The sequence below is a fragment of the Monodon monoceros genome, unplaced genomic scaffold (genome assembly GCF_005190385.1).
Source record: "Monodon monoceros isolate NGI ecotype Baffin Bay Population unplaced genomic scaffold, NGI_Narwhal_1 Super_Scaffold_16, whole genome shotgun sequence".
Lineage (NCBI taxonomy): Eukaryota > Metazoa > Chordata > Mammalia > Artiodactyla > Monodontidae > Monodon > Monodon monoceros.
Genome location: NW_021703772.1, coordinates 92,497,855 through 92,514,778, shown reverse-complemented (window position 1 = coordinate 92,514,778; position 16,924 = coordinate 92,497,855). Strand labels below are relative to the sequence as shown.

The following is a 16,924-nucleotide window of genomic DNA, read 5'->3' as shown; positions in this document are numbered from 1 at the left end:
GCTGCTTACTGGACCTTACGTCTTGGAGGTCCTGAGGTACCCCATACTCAGCATGTCCAAAATCCAACTCTTCTTCCCCAGGTTGGGTCCTCTGTCAAGACTCCTTCTCTTGGTGAGTGCACCATCATTCATCCCTCTAGAAACATCGTGTCAGCCTAGATCCCTCCTACTCCCCCAACTCCGCATATCTCATCCATCCCCAGGTCCTATAGGTTTTACCCCATAAATGTTTCTGCAGTGCACTAGGTCATCTCCATTTCCACCACCACTAGTGTGTCCAAGTGAGCCTCCCGTCTTGCTACACCAACAAGTTTACCCACACCTACTTTAGATCCTGTCCAGTTCTTTCTTTATAATGCAACCAGAGTGATTATTTCACTCTAACATCTGAAAAAAAAAGTCCTTATCGCTTGGAGATGCATAAGGAAGCATTTCTAAGTGAAGTGGTATGATGTTTGAGATTTACTTTAAAATATTCCAGAAAAAATAATGGGCAGGAGAAAGATCAAACAAGACAGGCAACATGTTGATTACCATTGAAGCTGGGTTATGGGCACAAAGGGGATTCATTTGACTATTCTAATCCTGCTTATGTTTGGAATTTTCCAAACGTCAACACATGCGTGCGTGCGCACGGGTGCGCACACACACACACACACACACACAATGTAGTAATGCTACCTCCTGGCTTAAAACACTTACTGCTTCCAATGCTGATAGTACTGTATATAGACAGAATTCCTTTATGAGAACTCACATTCCTGTGTAGTGTGGTCCCTACTGATCTCTCCAGACCCCTCTTGCAGCATGCACTCTTGCTCTCAGCATTCCACCTCTACGTCTCATGTGTTCTTCCCTTGTACATGCTCCGTCCCCTCCCAGCTGCAACCCAAGCACCCTCTCTCTCCCTTTCCCTGACTAGGTCAAATCACTCCAATATAGACTTTCAAAACGCTGGGTACATCCCTTTCGTAACCCATGTCACCACTGTATGATTGTGAGAGCCATTCAATTAATGTCTACTTACTCTGCTAGATTCTAAAACCTGGGAGTCACCGTTTAATCCCAAGCATGGTGTCTAGCGTGTTATCATGATCAATAATTATGTGTTGGCTGAATGAATGAATGAATGAATGAGAAGGGTGAAGAGTATTTGGATGTGGCATACAGTTTGCAACTTGACCATAGAAGCACCAGGATCTAGTGGAGATGAGATACACTGAGCCTCCTGGGGGCACTGGTTTGTCCACCCACAGTGCCTGTGGGGCAGCGAGGTGCTAGCTCTTGGCCCTGACTTGTCCTTGAGACAGTAAATAGCAGAGCCCACTCAGGCCCATGATCGGAAGAGACTCCCAGACCCAGGATCCAGCAGCTGTTTGACTGTTGTTCCTAAGTCTCCTTTCTGCCAACTGGCCCCGGGAATCGGTGCTCCCAGGAATGAGCCTCTCCGCATCATCCAGTGGCCCAGGTCTGGGATTTATCCTTGGTCTTTGTCATGGTTCATTTCTATGAGTTCTGACCCGTTACTTGGTCTAATGCTCTAGGGTGCTCTTAGGCAGGCCTGACCTAAACTCCCTCCCAGTGGAGCCTGGTTTGTATGTCCTAGACTGGCTAGCTAGGCACCTCACCTGGCACTCCAGCCTAGTGGCAGAGACTGTCCTGGGTGGACAGGTCATGGAGCTAATGGCTGTCTGCCAGCCAGTCTGCTGAACTTTGCCTGTCACCTGAATTCTTCACCACCATCCCCTGCCACTTGCTCGGGTCTTCAGGAACAGTTTATAGAGTTAGTCTGAGGCTGTGGGGTCTTCCTGGGCCTCAAAGCTGCCAACACTGCCTAGAGAGCTCTGATGCTCGGGTCAGCCTCACGGCCAGGCAGGTGCCCCTGAATTCAGACCTCCGTGGTGAAGAGACGCTGAACCAGCTTAGTGTCACCTTTTTTCCATCGTTCAGGTCACAAGTTAAGACACCATTAGGAGGAAATTGAAAGAACCCAGGGTCAGTAGTGAGGTCATAGCTCCATTTCTCAGATTTGTCATTATTGAGCTGCATGATTTTAGACGGATCACTCCACCTGTTGGTCTCAGCTCTCTCATTAGGAGAGGGAGGAAGTGGGGGGGGGGGGAAGGAAGGAATTGGAGAGAAGGAATGAAAAGACTTTTTGCTAGATCCATGTTTCCCAAACAGTTACACCAATAAACATGTTTGGTGGCTAAAAAAGTTTGGAGAACATTTAGGTGAAGTAAACTTTAATAGCTTTCTTTACAGCAGGACTTCTCAGAGCCTTTAATGTGCTAATATGCATGGTGTCTCTCCATGAGACTTGGGTAGAGTAAAGAGTTTGCCATACTTCAGTACTTTTGGAAATCAGTTGGGGAAATAACAGATTAGATTATTTCTAGCTCTAAAGGTCTTAAACGTTTGGCCTTCTTACCCATATATGAAGTGTGATGTCGAAGCGTGATACGGTCTGAGTCTTTGAAGAGAGATGCTGATATGCCAATATCATCAGGGATGTGCCATTGAAAGGAGGCACTAAACTAGTTCAGGTGAGGACTTCTGGGTAGACCAAATGGCTCTTAGAAAGAGAACATCCGCTTTCCATTCAGTACCTTCTCAGTTGAGGCCAATTCCCTAATCACTGGGAAGCACCATGGAAAGTGATTAACCTGAGAAGTCCAAATACTCATTTCAGAAGGCGGGAGGCATGAAACCTTTAGTGGCCCAGATCTGTATCTGTTTTGGAGCATGGCAGCTGCTGAAGTCTCCTGACCCGATGCCAGTCTGTTAACAGGTTTTCTCCAAGCCCGTGAGCATTGGGCTCACGTGTCCAAACAACACAGATGCTGAGATTCAACAGCAGAGCAATAAATCCTCCTTCAATCTTGTATTACCCTCCTCTGTCAGATCATGAGCTTGATCTTTTGAGCCAAACTTAAGACAGGTCAATAGAAAAATCCATTATTTCAGTAAAACTGAGGGTCTCTCCCAGCTAATTTGGTCTCAAAATCTCAGTTTTATAGACGTGGGCTGTTTCACCTGCCAGAGCTTTTCAAGGTCTATCTCTCGGCCAAGACAGGAGCACCTCACCTGTCACCCAGAGCTCATGACCTCAGGCCTGAACCTTTCAGCTTCACTGAAGCCCTGCTAACTGCTGGGCTTCTCCAGCCTTTTTGTTTGTTTTCCCATCGACTCACAATCTCTGTTGTCCAGTTTAGCAACTCATATCTCCCAACCCTTCACCTCATCCTCTGACTGAGTTTTCTGATGTTTTCCCCTTATTAAAAACTTCCTCGCTGGGCTTCCCTGGTGGCGCAGTGGTTGAGAATCCGCCTGCCAATGCAGGGGACACGGGTTCGAGCCCTGGGCCGGGAAGATCCCACATGCCGCAGAGCAACTAAGCCCGTGCGCCACAACTACTGCAGTCCGCACGCCTAGAGCCCGTGCTCTGCAGCAAGAGAAGCCACCGCAGTGAGAAGCCCGCACACCGCAACAAAGACACAACACAGCCAAAAATAAATAAATAAATTTATTTAGGAAAAAAAAAAAACAAACTTCCTCACCTGGCAGCCCGGGAAGTCTCCATCCCATTCTCTGCTGCTGAAGGTACGCCCCTACCTGCCCCCAATAGGCTTTTCCCTATCTTTTCCTACAGTCTCCAGTTCCCCAAATTGGACCCAGACTCCATGGGGTAGAACTCTAGAATGTCATATCTGACAACATTTTCTTTTTAAATAAAATAAAAAGAGGAGGATAGAAAAGCAGCCCTTATTAATGGACCGTGACAAACACAGGCTACTTCCTAACAATGCTCGGTATTTGTCTTTATTTTTAGAATGGCCTTCCGCTGCTTTCACTATCACTCTATTTGTTTTTGACAAGGTTCATAGAACAGGGGAGAAGGGAAAGAGGCAGGAGGGAGTGTAAAGAAACAGCTCATTAAAAAAAAAGAAGAAAAAAAAAGACAAGTTTCTACCCGGATCACAACCCCAGCTGATAGGAGCCTGGTGATGCTTGGGTTTCTCCCGTTAGCATGATGAGTCACCCATTATGACCTTGGTTCTTCACTCCTCTATGCTGGTCTGCTGAGTCCTAAGTAGGATGCACCATTGCTCTGATAACCAGCGGCTTCTTGAACTGACAGGTGACACAGAAATCCTGGGGTGGTTAAAACAATAGGGAAAGGGGGTAGTGTTGCTCAGTGTTGAGGTTTTATGAAGAAGGTTTTTGTTTTCCTCTCCTCTCAATAATAAAAGTGATTGAGGCTCATTGGACAATTGGGAAAACCAAAGGAAGGTCATAAATGGACCTTGCTGCTTCTCAGAAAGACTTTTCCTAAGTAATGATCACAGGTACCCCTGGCTCCTGACACTTCAACAAGAAACCAGCAACTATTTTGGAGTGTGTCTTCTATAAACCATACTAAGAACTGTTTTGTATCAAATGTCCTGGTAGAGTTTATTATCTATTGTAGATATAAAGTATATACAAAGGGAAATATTAGAAAATGATGCTAGATGGTGTAAATTGCAAATCTTTGTCCTCCCATGTAGACTCATGTTATAATACAAGGTTGAAGGATTCAATACATTTTTCCTCCATTACCTCTCCCCACATGAATCTCAAACCACTTCCCACCTTCTATGGGCAACCACCACCAAGACACACACATTAGTCACCCAGCGATGTGAGTATCACTCAGCTCCAGCCAGCATCTCTGTTATGCCTTTGGATTTTGGCCCCTTAGAAATGCCCACTCAGATCTCTGTGCCCTGCTCTACCCAGTATAGCTGTTTTATTCATAACACCCATGACCCTTTATTGTACATATTTATCTGTGGGTCTCTTTTCCTCTAGTGGGTTGCCAGGTTCTTGAGGGTGGAGATCTTTCTTATCCACCATGAGTCCTGGAACTGCTCTAACTTCATGGTGACCTCAAGCAAATAACTTACTCTCTCTGATCCTAGATTCCACATATATATCAATTGGGAGTTAATACTATCCTTGTTGTATTAGGGGGCTGTTGAGGCTTAAATGAGACAATGAGGCTAAGGCATGTGGCCTAGTGCCTGGCAAGAAGCGATAGGTGAAACATAGAAGAGAACATCTGCGTTCTCATAGCCAGTGTAGCCTGGGCTCATACATAAAAGGTTCTCAGTAATGTCCAGTGAATGAGGCAAGAATGACTGAAGCACGTACTTTTTTCAAGGGAGATTTCCTGCAGATGAACCATTTTTAAAGAAATTTTTCTCAAGCTAGAGATAAATAGTGACGTCTGAATGTTTTTTTCAATTAAGCATGAATCTTTTTCTTATTCCTTTTAAGAAAGAAATACAAACTTTGTTAAAAAGTGAACACCGACTCACTGAACAGTTCAGAGGAAGGTGTTAAGCAGGCAAAGAAAAACATCACTGCTGGCTGATCTAAAACGTAGGGCAGTGCACCACTGGGCAAGGTTCAAAGGTGGTCCGACTTTGCTCTGAGCCAATCCCAGTCTGAATGGGGCCCCGTTCCAGCCCCCTGGGCTGCACTTGGCAGTCATGGAAAACCACTGGCTCTTATTACTTTCTAGTTTTCTGACAGCACGTCTGCCCCACGTGAGAGGAGGTGAATTGAGGTCAGGGTCTCCACAGTATACCAATAAGAAATGGGCAGTAAACCGCCTTTCAGGCCCATACCAATCAATTCTGAATGAATAAGAAACTAGAGAGCAAGTAAAGTACAGATGTGAGATCAGCCAGAGGGAAAATGGAAAGGTAGGTGGAATGTGTTGGTTACTACTTTTCAGTGCCACCCTCTTCCCTCTTGGCACTCTCTCCTTCCTGCTAGGGCCCAGCGTCTCTGAGTCTTATATGCCCTTGGTCTGGCTCTGCCATCACTGGATTTCATGGCGGGGTCAGGAGGTGGGGTACCCAGAGGAGCAGCCCCAGGAATCCGTGAGTCATGTCAACCAAGACAGGCAGGAGAGCTGTGTTGGTCTGGACCCCAGGCTGACGGGGATGCGGGCATTCTGCTTGGTCCGTGTCCTCTGGTGCATGCTCTGCGTGCACTGGGCTGGCCTTCTGTTACAAGCTGTGAGGAAACCATGTGATTCCTGACTCCACATGGTCAACCATGAGGAGACACCTAATGCTATGTCTCATGCCATAGGTCAGACCCCCGTTGATGGGGACACACCTGTAGTTCAAGTCCAAGTTAATCATTCCTTTTAGACGGTGCAATCTGAACTGCTAAATCCTCTCTGCCTCTCAGGGCAGAGACCCACGGTTGTACTCTTCCCTATTCCATATTCTGCAGATTGTAGAACTCCTTACTTTCTCCACTGCTTACTGCTAAAGTTCTAATATGCCTTTAGTGAACAACTGTTATAGACTGAATATTTGTGTCCTCCCAAAATTCAGGTGTTGAAGTCCTAAACCTTAATGAGATGGGGGTTTGGGGAGGTAAATAAGGTTAGATGAGGTCATAAGGATTGGACCCTCAAGATAGGATTAGTGCCCTTATAAGAAGAGATATCATGGACTTCCCTGGCAGTCCAGTGGTTAAGACTTCGCCTTCTAGTGCAGGGGGTTGGGGTTTGATCCCTGGTTGGGGAACTAGGACCCCACATGCCTCGTGGCCAAAAAAACAAAAACATAAAACAGAAACAGTATTGTAAAAAACTCAATAAAGACTTTAAAAATGGTCCACATCAAAAAAAAAAAAAAAAAGAGATGCCACCAGAGAGTGCTCTCTCTCTCTCTCTTCATGTGTGGATACAGTGAGAAGGCAGGAAGAGAGCTCTCACCAGGAAACAAATTTGAAGGCACCTTGATCTTGGACTTTCCAGCCTCCAAAATTGTGAAAAAGAAATGTCTGCTGTCTAAGTCACCCAATCTATGGTGGTTTGTTATGGCAGCCTGAGCTGACTAATACAGCAACTCATTTCTTCTGGACTTTGCCTAATCTGCTTTCCAATAGAATGTGAGCTAGAAAGGGATAGATAAATTACATTTCACAAGAGAGACAGAGAGAGGCCTAATCTTAAGTGATAATGGAATTTTTATGCTCTAATGACTGGTTACTGTGGGAAGTGGCAGGAGGTAATACAGACCCTCCTGAACACATAAGTGGTTGGCTACTCTACTGCCAACCAAAACTGACCTGGTAAAAATCTATTGTACATTAACATTTATAAATGCTTTGCTCTGATTTTCCTCCCACATCACAGGGTTTTTGCTAATTTTTAATGACACTGCCTCTTCACTGGAGATTAACAAGATATGAAGCAATCCCAATATTTTAATCAGTGTTTCGGGATGATTCCTGCTGAATAGCAGGAAATATCGTTCTTCTGGAAATCCATTTTTCATTTGTTTTCTCATTTGCATCCTTAGTTTAAAGAAAATTGACTTTTTAAAAGTGAGTGATAATTAGTCTTTGAAGATAATGCAGTTGGTTGGCTTTACTGCTATTTAAAAATACTAGTGTATACCCAAGCCAAGCGGAGGTCTGCTGTGGGGAGGGGCTGGAATGACAGGGTGCGGAGAACTGGCAGCATGCAGATGCATTGGCGTTAGGCAGAGTGCCAGTCCAGCTGGCGGGGAGCGGCTGACAGACGTGAGACCAGCTTTCTGTGGCCCCCTTAAGTGGTCTGGGAAATGCCTCTGCTCCTCAGAGGCACTTCACAGTTTTCTTTTTTTGCAAGTGGAGAAACAGTCTGCTCAGTTCAGATTAACTGCAAGGCCAGACTGATGGATGGTTCAGAGACGTGTTGTCAAAATTAGATTCTAAAGGAATAGATTTCATCTCTAGCAGTATGATAGTAGGTGAGCAGATAAACCCCTCCAAGTATAGAACAGATAAAAATGCTGGATAATTTCAACATGTATTTATAAAGCAAGATTGAGCGGGAGCAAAGACTGTAAATGATAAGAACACACTGTCTACAAGGGAAGTAAGCATTAGAGCTGGTGACTGTCCTGAGGGCATGTGATTCTAGAGAGACTTGGTCAAAGGCACCTTCATGTAAACCACACCTGGCCATGCATATTAAATGAGAGCTCAGAGCTCTGGTGTCCTAGAGCCTGGGTTTTCAGACACTGTGAGGGTACATGCTGTATAGTTGCATAGCTTGAGGCCTGAGCAGGATGGGAGGTTGAACTAGAAATTCCTGCTCAGAGTTTCAATCCGCAAAGACCATTTGGTAGGTGAACTAGAACTGCCTACAGAAGAATTGTCCGTCTCTGCCTTGTTTCTGTGTAGAGTGAAAAGAGAAAGAAGGCAAGTTCCTCTAAGAAATCCTGCCTCATATGCCCACTTAACAGGTCTGAGAATAGAATTCATGCCACCTGTGTAATTAAAATGAAAAACAAAACATACAAACACATCTGATATAATGTGCCCCCAAGTTGATAGTGCCCAGAGAGCTTGGCAAATGCAAATCCTCTGTGGAATTACATTTAAAGCTCAGGTTCCAAATATTTCTGTAGATAAAGTTTCAAGGAACTGAAGATCATAATCAATAATCACCAGATACGCAAAGAAGAAAGCCACCATGTGTGAGAATCAATAGAAACAGCAATCTATGGAGTCAGAGCCATGAAGAATGCAAATGTTGCAACAACCAGGTAGGGAATATAATATACATGCATGTTTCATATGTTTAAAGAAAGACTTAAGAGAAAGGAAAAAAAATGACAAAACAATACCAGGGAGATTTGGGGAAAACTAAACAAACAGAATACCTAGAAACAAAGAGTAATTTAAATTAAAAAACATTATGTACAGCCTAACTAGCACATTGAACATAAATGAATAGAAAAATTAATGTTCTAGAAAATAAATCAGAAGAAGTTACCCCAAATGTAGTATAGCCACAAAGGATGGAAAATACGAAAGAAGTGAACAGGCACAGAGGACAGTATGAAAAAAACCCTGTGTCTACCTAATTGAAGCTCCAGAAAGAGAGAATTAGAGAATGGTGGAGAGGCAATATTCAAAGTAATAAAAGGTGAGAATTTTCCAAAATTGGTGGGCAAACTGGACACCTTGACCTAACACCAAACTAGGGAAGTACAAATAAGGAAAATCGTAGGCTAATCTTACTTGTGGACGTAAACACAAAAGTCCTCAACAAAGAGCTCCCAAATCAATCCAGCAATGTATAAAGAAGATAATAGTACATTATGACTGGTCCTAGGCCATCTTTTCTTTCTCTCCTAGGTCACTTTATCACAGCTTGTGAGATTTAAACATCATATTTATGCTGATGCCTTCCAAATTTGTATCTCTAGCCCAGAACCCTTCTTTCAGTTTAGCCTCAAACATCCAACTATCTAAGTAGTACCACAGACATCCCAGCTACAATAAATCCAAAGTAGAGCCCTTCATTTTTCCTCCCAAGTCTGTTTCCCTGGCCCTGATTTTCTTCCCCTCTCATGTTCAGGTCTTTTCCTTGGCTGTTCCCACTTCCATTCTATTCTCTTCACCTATTCTATTCCTACTTGTCCTTCACACCTCAGGTTTCTTCACTAGGAACTTTTTCTTCATCTACCTCCTCCCTACCCCCCAAATTAGGGTTAGCTATCCATCGTCTGCCATCCCGCATCTTCCTGCAATTTTTAGAATAACACTTACCACGTGGTATCACAGTGGCTGTGTACTTGCCTGTCTCTCTCACTAGAAGCTTCTGGAGAGAGGGGCTCATTTATTGAGAGAACGTGAGCTGTGAGCACAGTTCTGGCCCTTAGCTGTCATTTGCTCATTAAATATCAGCCAACTAACAGAGTGAATAGAGCATGATAAATGCCTTAATAGAGTTATGTACTGGGAAGTGAGTTCAGGAGAGGGACACAGAGGAATGGCCCTCACCCCAGTCTGAGAGATGCAGCCCCGGGAATGACTCTGCTAAGATAAGTTTGTCTATCTTGAGAGGAAGAACTAGGATGTAGAGAAGAACATTTGAGATGAAGAGACTGCCACGAGCAACAGTTCACAGGGGGAAATGGGAGCAAGATACCTGGAGCACAAAAATGTCTCCGGAGAGGTCACCTTCTCCAGATCTTTGGAGGTTGAGTCTCAAATTTGACCATTCTCCTTGGGGTGGGGGACTTAGACATCTGCAGGATTTTTAAAGGGAGATTCGCATGGCCAGATTTATACCTCTGTAAGATCACTCAGGAAACAGTGAGGAGAGTGACCCAGGGTGGTGTGGAATTGGACACAGTAAGACAAGTCCTAGGGCCTGCAGCCATCCAGTTGATAAATGACGAGGGCCAGACAAGGACAATGATGGTTTGTTAGCACGGAGGGGAGCTGATTGCTCTGAGCAGAATGCTGCGGGAAGGGGCTCGTGGTGAACCTGAGTATTCTGTTAGGACTGTCATTTGGAAGATTGTCCAGCTGTCAGCACATTTGCTGGCCAGGCCGGGGCTAAGCTGATCATGTTTGTGTCTCACTGGAGCCACTGCTGGAGGTGGCGGGGACACCTCCCCCCTCCAGGAACCATCTGGAGAAGGTCAGTCTGACCTGAGGGATTTATTCTCATTAAAAAGTTCACGAAAGCGCAAGACATTGCCCAGAAAGGGAGAGAGTCCGTCGCCTTTGACCCTTTCTGTTGTTCACTGTCTTCTGCTACTTTTATTATTATTTTGGCATCATTCTTGATTTTGAAACTGGAAACCAATAGCGGGTACCTGTCCGATATTCGTTAAATATGGGAAGATATGTTAATCCTCAGGAATCTTTTCTGATGTTAAAATTAAAACCCATGCAGACTTTCCTTAGCATTTTGAATACCTTTTATGGAAGCTGGAAACTAAGTGTTAAAGAGAGGTTATGCCTTACAGGTTGATGACACTGCACGCCTTTTTATAATCTTCCTTTTTTTTTAAAAAAAAATAATGTTTTAGAAAATAGTAATTTATTAAGCAAACAGAGTAACCTTCACAGACTGTTATCAAAATATTTCATTTGCATACTGAATCAGACATCTGATAAGGTAGAATAAATGTGATTCAATTCATTAATATAGATGGTCTAAGATGAATGGTTTCCTGGCTACACTGTGATGTTTTTCAACTCAGATTTCTATTAGAGCCCACTGGCTTTTAATGGCACACATTACTATCTCCGTTGTCTTTAATGGATAATGTTGTCAATACCGCTAAGCAAACAAGCCCTGGCCAAGGAGCTGTGTGTACCTTCTGGCTCCCAGGAGGAGGCCAAGTGAGTGGCGGGATTGCTCTGAGAGCATCCAGCAGCCTTACCATAGGCTTAGACACAGCTCCTGTGCTTATCTGCACCCAGCCTTCCTGGCAGGGTTACAGCCCCAAGGCATGTTGAGGGACTGGTCGAAAGATAGACTTCAAAGGGAAATAATTCCGTATCTAAGTGAGTGTTAGGGAACCCAGAAGAAAGCTGAGACTAAAGCACCATGTACTATACAAATACATGTACTAGATTTTACAGAGAAGCAGCAGTATTGCATAGAGATTAAGGGGTAGACTTTGAACTCAAACTTTCTAGTTTCCAATCTATGCCTCACTTTCCTCATTGGTAAATGGGGATCTTATTGTTGCCTCTCTCTCCGGCTTGTTGTGAAGGTTAAATGAGTGAATGCATGTTGAGAGCTTAGCAGTTGCCTGTCACAACATAACCAGTCTTTTTCCTTTTCCCATTGGTGTCTGGACAAAATTCAACACACTGACATTCAGTACACACTCACTGAACACCTACTAGGTGCCAGACGCTGGGCCAGGTACTAGGAACGCAGTGATAAATAAGACACACTCTCTGCCTTAAAGAAACCAAAGTCAGGTAGAGGAGATAGACGTGCAAATGGTAGATTCAATTCTGTGTGATGAAAGGAATAACAGAGGTGGATATAAAGCTCCAGAGGTAGTAGAGTGGAGGGAGCCTCTCCTCTGATTTAGGAAGTTTACAAGGAAATGGTTTACATAGGTTCTAACTACTCTGCTGGGTTCTGAGATGTGACTAGGAGCTGGATTGTCAGGAGTGTGAGTGACAAGGGAGCGTGAAAGTGTTAAAGAAAGCAGGCATAGAACAAAAAACTTGGGAGGAAAATATGCTGTATCTTTCATCCATTTTTTGTTTCTTTAGTTTGGCCATGAGATTCATAGTTTGGGAGTATTACCAGCTCTTAATCTAAATTTGGAAACAGTTCCATGCCTAATGGAAGCATCAGATTGGGAGAATTCCCTCCTATTCTGGGAACTGGTGTGCTGTTGTCCAGCTGCATATACACTGCCATTTATAGACCACTGGCTTCTCTCCAAAGATGGAGTCTAGACTTGGTCCATTACTGTGCTTCTGAGATGGCCTTCTGGCCAAACCAAATCAAGAAACTGTTGGCCTATCAAGTCCAAATTCTTAGCTCTTCAGAGTTTCGTTCTACTGGAGAAATGGGATGGCAAAACTTTGAGACAACTTATGGATTTCAAAGTATAACCATCTTTTTTTGTGGGAGGGAGGCTGAAGGATGGGAGTACTGATTCTCACAATCACCTTCTCTGTTTCTTCTGCCCTTTGTCACTTGCCTGACTTCCAACAAACTATCGTAGTGAGAGAGGGATCAGTTTCTTGGAAACCTCAGTTTCCAATTCATTAAAATTAAATGTGCCACATCTTACAAGTGAAAATACAATTTTTAGATGGAAAAATGAAAACAGTATTTCCCCTCCTATTTTGCTGTTACTGTCCCTGCAGTCTCACAGTTGACAGTCTTAACTGTAAAAGGCTGTTTCACGCAGATATGCACAGAATTTATTTTGGGAGCCTTAGGAATTGGGGTGGAGGGAAGTTCACATGGCATTCTTAGGGGAGCCAGGCTATGAAGGGCCTCTGAGCTGACCATGAGAACCCCACTCCCTTTCTTTTTTAAAAATTTACTGTATTGAAGTATAGTTGATTTACAATGTTGTGTTAATTTCTGCTGTACAGCAGAGTGACTCAGCTATGCACATACAGACGTTCTTTTTTATATTCTTTTCCATTATGGTTTATTACAGGATATTGAATATAGTTCCCTGTGCTACACAGCAGGACCTTGTTGTGTATCCATTCTATATATAATAGTTTGCATCTGCTAACCCCAAACTCCCACTCCATCCCTCCCCCACCCCCCTCCCCCTTGGCAACCACAAGTCTGTTCTCTATGTCTGTGAGTCTGTTTCTGTTTTGTAGGTAAGTTCGTTTGTGTCGTATTTTAGATTCCACATTTAAGTGATATGATCTTTGTCTTTCTCACTTCACTTAATGTGATAATCTCTGGGTTCCATTGCTGCAAATGGCATTATTTCCTCCTTTTTTATGGCTGAGTAGTATTCTATTGTATATATAATATGTACCACATCTTCTCTATTCATTTATCTGTCGATGAACATTTAGGTTGTTTCCATGTCTTGGCTATTGTGAAGAGTGCTGCTATGAACATTGGGCACACCCCCTTTCTGATGGTCCAGCCTGGCTGAATTTAACTGGGAATCAAAACGTTCATAAGTCATTTTCCCAGTGCTGTTAAATAGAAAACGACATGTATTGTTTCCAGGTTAGTCGTCTTCTTGTCCCTGCTTCTACCTCCTGGCAGAAGGAGAAGCACAGAACTATCCATTTTCTTTCCTACATCTCTCCCTCCTCCTGGATTTCCAGTCTTAGTGATGCTACCATCTTCTCTTGTGAGAAATCTGGGAGTCAGCCCACACTTCTCATTGTCTTTAATTTCTTGTCCTAATTGGTGAGTGTTATTTCTATTTCTTTAAATTTTCTTTACATCTCTTCCTTTCTTATCCTCTTTGGCGGTTGTATGGCTAGATGGAGGCTCTTCATTGAGGAAAAAACCATTTTTACGTCATATTTCAAAACATCACTCATCTGGACTTCTGTAGTAGCCTGTCAGTGGATCTTGCTGCCTTTCGGCACATACTTCCATTATACAGTTATAAAACCGATCCTATTTTATATTTTAGCGGCTCTAGGACCAAGTCTAAACTTCTTAGCACGGCACAGAAGGTCTTCTGTCATTTGGCTCATTAAATATGCCTTGCAGTCTCTCTTCCTGCTTTTACCTGTGTTCTACCTGATACTTGATTTCCCTTTCTCCTCTAATCCTCCTGTCAAATCCCTTCAACTCATCTCTCTACGAATTCTTTCTTGAATCACCCGTCAGTCTACTTTCTGGCAGGAAATGGCTCATTCAAAGTGGGTAACTTGAGGAGAGTTTAATAAAGAGAATATTTACAAAGGTGTGAGCTGAACGTGGGGGAAATCACAAAGGATAGAGTAGTAAGGACCCTGAGGCTGAAACGGGGGGCTAACGTCTGTCCCCTCCCTGCGCAGGGGAGCTGTTACCTGAACCCAGAGACAAAGAGGGCTGTTAGAGGGATGCGGCCGGCCCACAGCCACCTACCTGCCCTCACTGCAGGAAGGGAGTGAAGGGAGCAAATACCCTAACCTTGCTCTTTTCCCTCCCTTCTGTCTCCTGCCAGCACTCAGCACCGGCTGAAATCAGTAGGAGTAGGACAGGAGAGGGCAGGGAGTCTTTGACGTAGATCGTATTGGTCAGCCTTCTGGGGCACAGAGCAGGATGGAGAAGATTGAGGCGTGGATCTGAAAGGGCAAACAGAAGATATCTGGCACCCCACCCAAGCTGAAGTGATCACTCTGTAACCCAAAGGGCCTGGTTCACACTTCTCTTATTGCCATTATAGTGACACTTTGCAATCACTTGTTGGTGCATTTCTCTCCTCTATCATGCTATAACCTTTTGGATAGCAAGAGACTTGTGATTTGGGACTTTTTGTGGTTTTAATCTTTGGATTCCTGTTGCTTACCACAGTGCCTGCCATGCAGCAGACACTCAGTAAACTTTTACCTAAATGGAATTGGTTTATTCAGAGAGCCGTGAAGAAAGTGATAACCCCGGAGGGTGAGAGAACTGACTCTTCTCTCCTCCTCTCTCCTTGGAGGGGAAGGAGCGTGTCACAGGACAGCAGCAACCACTCTTCATGCTCACTGCCCTCTTGTCTGACATGTTCCACTTTTGTCCTCACCTCCCCCCTCCAGTCCCTTGGTCCCCATTCTCAAAGGATACCAGTGTCTGGAATCTCTAAATCTCAAATCATTATCCCACCACCTTTGAAGTACTAAAAAAGACACAAGACAAACCACTTCAGAAAAATAAGAACTCATTTCTTTCCAGTTTCTACACAAAGTCCTAGCTGCACTGCTGCTCTGGTTAGGTGAGCTGAACCACTTAAGAACTTTGAATTTCTTCCTGTTTGATCCTTCTCACCAAAAACCTAGAGCAGAGCCACCCCCTAAGTAGCCTCTTAGTTGTTTCCTCTTCTGGATCCTACCCTAGTCTCTACTTGGCCCTTTTAGGCTACGGGTGTCCTGGAAAAGATATCCCCAGCCTAAAATGTATCATCTGAGAACAAATTAAGAGGACCTCCCCTACCCCTGCCCCATATTTCAACCCTCCAACTGGAAGGCCCATGAACTGTATAACCAATATGGTGGCTCTAGTTGGTTTCCTTTGTGCCCCCAGATGCATATCTGAACTCTGTCTGGGTTTAGATTGCAGAGGGAGAGGCTGAGGGCTTGGAACCAAGCTTTGATAAATGGAGAAAAGACGATCCTGTTGGGAAAGAGCAAAACATTTCCTTGGATAATTTATTTCCAGGTGGAGTTCCTTAGCGTTGACTCTAGGGGTGATTTTGCTATATTTGGTGGAGACTACAGCTCACTGAGGATATCATTGGAATTTTGTATGCTTTAGACTCCTCTTTTCTACTACCACCGTCTTTAAAGTCAGTATACATTAACGGGGCACTAAATATTCAAGAATCTTTTTGCTAGGTACTGTCTTCAGCACACAGAAGGCATATGTTAACAGTGTCTTTGGCAGTGAACCTTAGTCTTTTCCCATGAAACAGAAGAGGGGTATAGAGTGGAAAGTTATGATGTAGTTGAGGATAGAGAGAGGAAGTTTACAGTAAATGTCTGGTGTGGGTATTCTAGCCTGAGATGGGTGTTCTTGCTATGGACTTCCTATACTTTCCCTGTAGGATCCCTTTATATGCTTTAGTATAATTTCCTTTTAAATGTCTGTGTATTCCATTAGACTATATGCCCACGAGGGCAGGAATTTTGTCTTACTCATAACCCCGGTATTTAGCACAGGGACCCATAGCAGATGCTCAGCAATTACCTGTGTGAAAGAATGGATTCATACTGTTTGAAGAACATCGTTGTGCCAGTGGGAGGCCTTCACTTTGTTCAATGGGTAGGGCCAGTCTATGGTGTAGTTGTGTGATGTGGCCATGAGAAGAAATACGCTTTTATTTCTTCTGACTTTCCTGGAGGGATAAGTGTGCAAGTTGTTTTCCTGTAGCTATCGACCCAGATAGAAGAGATGATTCTGATGTCACCTACTTATTCTGACTTGAAGGCTCTTGAGGTCTCAAAATGTCACCCTTTACCACTTGGGTGACTCCCTATCAGCCTGTCAAAATGGAAAGGCGTATCATGCAGCAGATTCACAGTAAGCCATGGACCTGTTAATTCTAATATCAGATCATCTGGGATGAAATGTGGACCTGGGACACAGGATGGCTATGTTTTGGTAAAGATGAGGAAGAAAGGTCCTTAGTGTAGGGTGAGCATAAAGGAAGGAACCAGATTAGCTGGTCATCTGACCAAGGTGCAGTGGGCTGTCATGGAAGGGCAGGTCTGGATAGAAGCCCTGCAGGCTGGGTGCCTGGAGAGACAGAAGAAAGTAGGATGGAGGGGAGGAGGGGTCTGCAAATATTTCAGATCTTACCTGGGATTCTGCTGGGAAATTTATAAGATGGGCTAGGACACCTGGGTCTACTTTTGACATCAGTGGCCCTAAAAACACACGTGCAGACCCTGCATAAACCCAGAT

The 16,924-nt window shown here is 44.0% G+C and overlaps 1 protein-coding gene across 1 annotated transcript in view; it reads left to right on the top strand.

The window, feature by feature from the left end:
* Positions 1-5,735: 5,735 nt before the first annotated feature.
* The window catches only part of THSD7B (thrombospondin type 1 domain containing 7B), a 975,661-nt gene continuing 964,472 nt past the window's right edge, over positions 5,736-16,924 (top strand). The window contains exon 1 of the mRNA XM_029224675.1: positions 5,736-5,753. The gene's annotated coding sequence lies outside the window, so the exon portion shown is untranslated. The remainder of the gene's footprint in view (positions 5,754-16,924) is intronic.